Here is a 7,310-nt window from a genome sequence, read left to right as displayed (position 1 = left end):
TGAGTCACTTGTGGAGGAACGGTAACATTTACTAATTATTACTTAGGTCAAAGTTCAAATAGACACAGAAAAAAGTAATACATTTACAACTTTCACAAGACAATTAAGAAGTTAAGCACTGATATTTAAAATATAAAAATTATTCATCAGGACTGAGAACATAAAAGAATTCACTTTATATTTATAACTATGGATACTATCTTGTTCATTTCTAGGTTAACTGACCATTTCCTTCAAAACAAAGTTTGTTGAAAATCATTCTAAGGCAGTAAATATTGACCATATTATTAATTGATTCTTTGATAGTTTAATACATTTATACAGGTATTTTTATCATGTACACCTCATATTACCTCTCTTACTGCCCCCTCTTCACACCTTTGTCTGTACAATACACTGCGTCTCATTAGGATCTGTAGCATATCATATCTGCCTGGAACAATTAATCTGAATGTCTTTAACAACATGGACATGTCTTTCAACAAGAGATACTTACCCCAGAATAACATTGATATGCCCGAAAGGTCAATGCCTGTCTTGACCTCCCCAGACTACTTATAAAGATGTCCAGACACAGTGAGTTCTCAGAGATAATCACTTAACTACTCCAAGATACTGAAATGGGTACATGGCCAAAAACCCTCTACTGGAGCTAAACACAAACCTAGAAAACCATCCATCCCCATTTACAAACTAAGATTTGTTTCCTTCAAATCTTTACTTTCTGTTTTCAGATGTATTGCTTTATTCCCTGTGGACCAGGACAAAAAGAAAAGGAGGAAGAGAAAAAGGAGGGGGAGGGAGAGGAGGAGAAAAGGAAGAGGAAGAAATTGAATTGGAAAAGAAGAAACCTCTTTTAATGACTTTCAAATGAAAGTTCTGAATAAGTTATTAAAAAATTTGCAACTGAAAAAAACGAGCTACAGTGTGACATCCTATTTCTGAAGCCTTCTAATCTTCAGACCCTTTATTCCAAATATTCAAACTTCATTATGGAAGAACAATTCCAAAATTCAACAGTCTTTAAATCACATGCACTTAAAATTAGTAGATAATAAGTAATTTGAATATAGAGTCTTTTCTCATTAAACTTCCCCTAAGCTTTTGTATTCTTTCATAATGTACATTTTGAACTAATAATTTCTATGGGAAATCTAATAGTCTACTGAGATAAAAAATAATAATAAACTCACCTAACTTTCAGAGTCAAAGACACTAAAGCAAGCAGTTACATTCTACAGAACAGAAATAACTTTCCATATTCACAAGAGAAAATACAGAGGAAACACAGTTGTTATGAAAGAAATCCCAACAGAAAAAGATAAAAGAGCAACTAAGTGTATGTAGGAAGAACAAGGTTAAACTAAATTTACTATAACAATATTTTTTGAGAAAATTCTGGAAAGCTGGTGGATGAATTAGAGGGGTGCATAGTCCTCCTGTTCAGCCAAGGGTCCCTCTACTAACACAGTCTCTCTGCAGTACCAATCCTCACCCAACATTTTCACAATAATGTGATTAAGCTCCCAATTGGCCAGGTTTCATGGTGGGATGAAAGTATTCTTCCACATTCTCTAATTGTGAGGAAAAGTGACAAACCCTACATTTCTGTTCTCCTGACTCACACTAAAGCCTGGCTTTATTCTCTCTCCCAGAAAACTCAAATGCTGGGGTAGTTTGAGGGTAAGGATCTGCATTCAGATCTCAACCACAGTTCCTGGGGTAGCTCCACAACTGGTCAAAATTTTCCCAGGACAGTTGGTGGTGGCATAACCCACCATTACTTTCTCAAACCATCTCTATGGTCAGTGTCTGCTTAGTCTCTGATGAGATTTCCATTGGCAAGGCCTTGCTCATTCGGAGCCCTGGGAAATTGTAGAACATTGCATCATCCTTCTAACTGCGTTTTCCGCAGTCACTTGCGGTTTGGGGGGTAAAGTCCATTTTTGTTCTCATCTGTTATTTTCTCAAGATTTAAGAGCCCTCATCAATCCCACCTGTCAGCGTGGAGCATTGTGTTCTAACTCTTGTTCTTCCGAGAACAACCAGAGAAGCAGCAGTTTGGGGTATCAACTGGGAGATAGCTATAACTGCAAAATATCACCGCAGACCATAGACCTACTGTACTTTATGAAAAACTTCAGGTAATTCTTTTTTCAATGTTTTAAATTACATTTGCTTGATTATCTGTTTATTGAGAGGTCTTGCTATGCCATACCATGTTTGGGGAGGTCAGAGCATAACTGATGGGAGTTGGTTCTCTCCTTCCACCACATTGGTTCTGTGGATTGACTTTAGATGACCAGATTTCGCAGCAGATGCCTTGACACACTGAGTAATCCCACCAACACCTTTTTGTATAGTGTTTATTTGAGAAGTTGAGACTGGGAAGATGGTTCAATCAATAAATTGCCTGCCTTGAAATCATGATGACCTAAGTTCTGATCTCCAGTGCCCGTGTAAAAATCTATGACCATAACCATCTGTCATTCCAGTGATAGAGATGGAAGGGTAGAGACAGGAGGGTCTCTGGAGCACATTAACCAATGAGGATAACTTAATACATGAGTTCCAGATTCAGTGAAACATCATGTCTCAAAAGCTATGATGAAGTATAATGGAAAAAAACATCTGTTGTTGGCCTCTGGCTTCCACATACATGTACATATCTACTCAAACATCTACGAACACACATGAAAAGTGTAAGAAGTCAAACAGAAAATGTTTTTTATATATATTTCATTGTCAAACACTCCCATATAAGACAAAGAGGCATACATCCAAATTTTCTTTGAGGACCAGTCCTTATTTTGAAATGACAAATTTCCAAGGGAATTCCCAATAGCACAAAGTGGGTCTGAGTTATACCCATTAGGCATGTGCTGAAGTCAAGGAATGATTTTCTGTGCTAATATGGAAAACAATGACAACTGGTGTCAGCTGATTTCATTTGCTAACCATATGCCATGTTTGTGAAAATATTGACAAGTACAAGACCCTCTAGTCTCCCCACCAGGTTTACATGTCATGTAACAGCATATAGTGTCTCTTCCAATTTCACAAAGATGTCCATAATGACACTTCCTTGAACCTATTCCTTAATGACACAAAAAAGAAAATCTGAAAATGATTTTTAATGTTCTCCGAACTAACTTTAACTTTCAAACAGTGCTTCAGTAACTCCAGAAATTCTGCTAATTAAACTTTCTATGTCACTGTCTCAGGTTTTTTGGATTTTTAGTTTAGTTTTGTTATTTTTAACCTATGAAGTCTAACCTGCCACTTAAGTATTCCTACATCATCTCAGCCAGGCATCCACAGAGAAAGGTCTTGACAGACTGAGCACTGAATAAGTAGCAGTTTGACTCCTAGCAAGAAGAAATTTTGAGAAGTTTGACATACTCTTCCATTAGAAAAATCACATACAACAAGATAGGCCAGATTCCTGGGCCCCAGTCTGAAATCCAGAGTCTCTAAATTCAGTGGAGAAGAACATGGAGCTAGGATTGGGGCCAATTGCCCAGGCCATGCCAAATAAAATTCTTCAAGAACTATCCCTTGAAGTATATTGTATGGAGATGTTAAACCATTGTAGATTCACCCCATCCCAGACTCTGGGCATAAATCTGCTCTCAGCCAGAGTTTACAAGATCAAATTTCTCATGGTTATGGTTCAGACCTTTACAGCCCCATTTAACACAAAATGTGTTCTTGCCTCAATGACGTGGTCAGCTACTTCCCTGTAATTTTCCTATCAACAACTGAACTCCCTACCAGTCCTTTATTCCTCGGTAGTTAAGGATCCTGTTCTCAAAGCAAAAATTACCCCTTATACAGTCATGGAAAAATTCTTTAGGTTCCATCTAGAGCCAGCTTTTGGAGGAAGACTTTGGTGTCTACCTGCTGCTCGCCCTGAAGATCCCCTGTCCATCACCTTGATCGATGCTTTAATTAAGGTTTGAGTGTTTATTTATAACCAGGAAACTCTGATTCTTTAAAACCTCATATGAGGTCAAATAAAATGCAAACCAAAAAAAAAAAAAAAAAAAAAAAAAAGGCTGTAATTGGGATGGTAAGGGAAAACATGCATAACTGAACATTCTCCCACTCTGAGACAAACACACTTTCACACTTTCGTAAACATGTTCATTCACTTGCATACACACAAAACTACTACTATTACCACTGCGCTCTATCTCCCTCTCCCTCTCCCTTCCTCCCTCTTTCTCTCTCTCTCTCTCTCTCTCTCTCTCTCTCTCTCTCTCTCTCTCTCTCTCTCTCACACACACACACACACACACACAGTGGCCCCTGAGGTGATTCTGCTGAACCTCCCTGTCTGAAATCCCTGCTCTGTGTTATGGGTCCAGATTTAGAAAGCAATCACACTGTTGAAAAATTCCTGACTTAAATCGGTCTTCTAAAGTACGTGAAAGACTATCTCCTCTTGAAATCTAATTTGGTTCTAATGTTCACATTTCCATTCTATATTTTAATCTATGGGTTTAGCTTAAATTCTTCTCCAACTACATCCCAATCTGATCCATTCACTCACTTACCAAAATTGAGTTGTTACATGCTTGTATAAATTCTCCTGGAAAAAAAATGATCTTACAAATTACTGCAGTTAAAATTAGAAATGCCATTACGTATAATTTAATAATCATTTAAGTTATATAGATAATGTATAATTTAAATAAGTTACATAAATAATTTAAATAAGTAGTGAATGTCTTGGTACTGTCAGACATTACAGTGTTTAAATTCAAGCATGTTTTTCAGAGCAGTGAGCTGATATTGCATATAGACCAGATATCCTGCAATGTGGCTGTGCTTATTAGTTATATGGAAGGTTTTGTTTTCTGTATTAAACTCTCCTTGAATATCTAAGGTAACTACATACTAGGAAATGATATTTTTCTATTTATATACTGCTATATTCAATGTTCTATTCAATGTAAAAATGTCTACATTCATATTTATGAATGATATTACTCTGTGGTGTTCATTGTTTAAATATTTATATCTGGTTTGAGTGTTTAAGTGTTACTATAATGCTGATCTCATAAAATGATAAAATGTTATCATCCTCTATTTTCTGAAAGATTTTATGTGAAATTAATATCATGTCTTCTTTCTTTAAACCATTGAACAAACTCATGAAGATATCAAAGCCAAGATTTTCCTTTCTAAGAGTTTTCTTTTTTAAGAGATTTATTATATTATCTTTTGTGTACAAGTATTCTTTTATGCATGTACGAATGTGTGACACATAAATGTCTGATACCTATAGAGTTAAAAGAGAACATAAGACCCTCTGGAACAAAATTCAAGGCAGTTGTGAGCCATCGTGCTGGGACCTCTGCAAGGCCACATTGAGCTATATGAAAATGATCCAGTCCTAAAGAGAAACAACTCACACAAAGGTGATCTCAGCACTCAGGATCACACATCTTTAATCCAGGCATGAAGGAGATATAAAATGAAGAACCAACGGGTCTCATGGGGAAATTTAGTCTTCAGGCACATTGAGGTGAGGTCTTGAGTTCCATGGCCGTTTCATGCCCAGAAGATAACATTTCACAGCCTGGAATGATCCCAGAACCGTTTTGTGTGTGTGTGTGTGTGTGTGTGTGTGTGTGTGTGTGTGTGTGTGTGTGTGTGTGTTGTGTACTAGGGGGGCATGATACTATGTCCCATTTAGCACTTCATTTCTTATTCTCAGCATACTGGCCAGTTATACATTTTCTCCTTCGACTGCTGCCCACTACCAAAAAGAAGCATGTCAGACTGAGGTTGAAAGCAACCCAGATCTGCAGCTACAAACATGAAAATTTCCTTCGGGAAAGGAGCACATGTACCTCACCAGCACTTTTAAACATCTTGACCAAATTCATGGAAGGAGAGAAGAGTGAGAAGGGAGACGGCTGCTGGTGTGGAGAGGGATGCTCCTATGTTGCTCCTACACGTACATACACATACACATACTTGTATGAAAACGCATTCCCTATGGATATGTCCATTGCAGTGACGTACTATGCAAACTGAATGTATACATAAAGGTTTTAATGTGTTTTGTTTTCAAGTAACCAACCTCTAATTTTACTGACTTTTCTCCACTGTGTTATGGGTTGAGCAGGGTTCTATCTCACTGATATACACTCTAGATCTGACCTTTTCTTTTCTTCTCTTTCTTTTTGTTTTAATTTTCTTTTCTCACCTATTGAATTGAAGTTCAGGTTCCTGATTTGAGATCTTTTTTTCATAACATAGATGTTTGTTATCGTATTGGTAAGTTTCTCCTGAAGCAATTTGTAGCCCTCTCTAAATATGTTGATATGTGTCTTCAGTTTAGCTCTACTCATGATATTTTCTAATTCTTTCCGCAGATTCCTCTTTCACCAATATTTTTTCTGACATTGATTTCTAGTTCAATTTTGTTATGATCTGAACACATGCTGAATTCATACCAAATATTTAAGTATGTGAAGACTTGTTTTTTGTGCTTCTTGGTTATATTGGTGATTAGTTCCTTTGCCTGTGGAAAGAATCACACTCCTGCTGTTACTAGGTGGAATGTTTGATAAATAGTGGATATACAAAATTGATTGGTAACTTTGATCATGAATTATATGGCCTTTCTAGCTTTTTGTCTGCTAGGAAAACAATATAATGTTTATATTTCCTTACTTTTGGTTCTAACCTAGGTCTTCAAAAAATAAAACTTTTGCAAAAATATTTTTAAAAACAGTTTCTATATTAATCCCACATAACAGCATCTGTTGATTAACTTGTCTGGAAGATTTACATCTAAAATAATTACTCCTGTGGTTGAATTTGAACCTAACACATTCTATTTTTTATTTTCTCTTGTCCCAGAGCTGTTGTTTTTGTTTGTTTGTTTTGTTTGTTTTGTTTTTCCTTTTTTTTTCCTATTTCCCTTTTCTATGTTATAAAACTTACTTGGATAATTTAGTACTTACTAAATTTGAGCACTGAGTTGTCACTTATTTCTTTTTCAGTTCCTATAATTGTTTAAATATTGTATATATGGAGTCTTTCGTGTTATAATTACAGTTTGTGGGGGGTTGGTTGTTAGGTTTTTATTTTTGGGTTTTTTGTTTGGTTGGTTTGGTTTGGTTTGGTTTGGTTTGGTTTGGTTTGGTTTGGTTTTGGTGTTTTTTGTTTTGTTTTGTTTTGTTTTTTTTTTTTTTTTTTTTTTTTTGAGACAGGTCTCTTTGTGTAGCCCTGGCTGTCCTGGAACTTGCTTTGTAGACCAGGCTGGACTCAAACTCAGATCCACCTGCCTC

Source organism: Phodopus roborovskii, unplaced genomic scaffold, assembly GCF_943737965.1.
Source record: "Phodopus roborovskii unplaced genomic scaffold, PHOROB, whole genome shotgun sequence".
Taxonomy (NCBI): domain Eukaryota; kingdom Metazoa; phylum Chordata; class Mammalia; order Rodentia; family Cricetidae; genus Phodopus; species Phodopus roborovskii.
The sequence above is the reverse complement of the archived record's forward strand: the minus strand, read 5'-3'. Positions refer to the sequence as shown.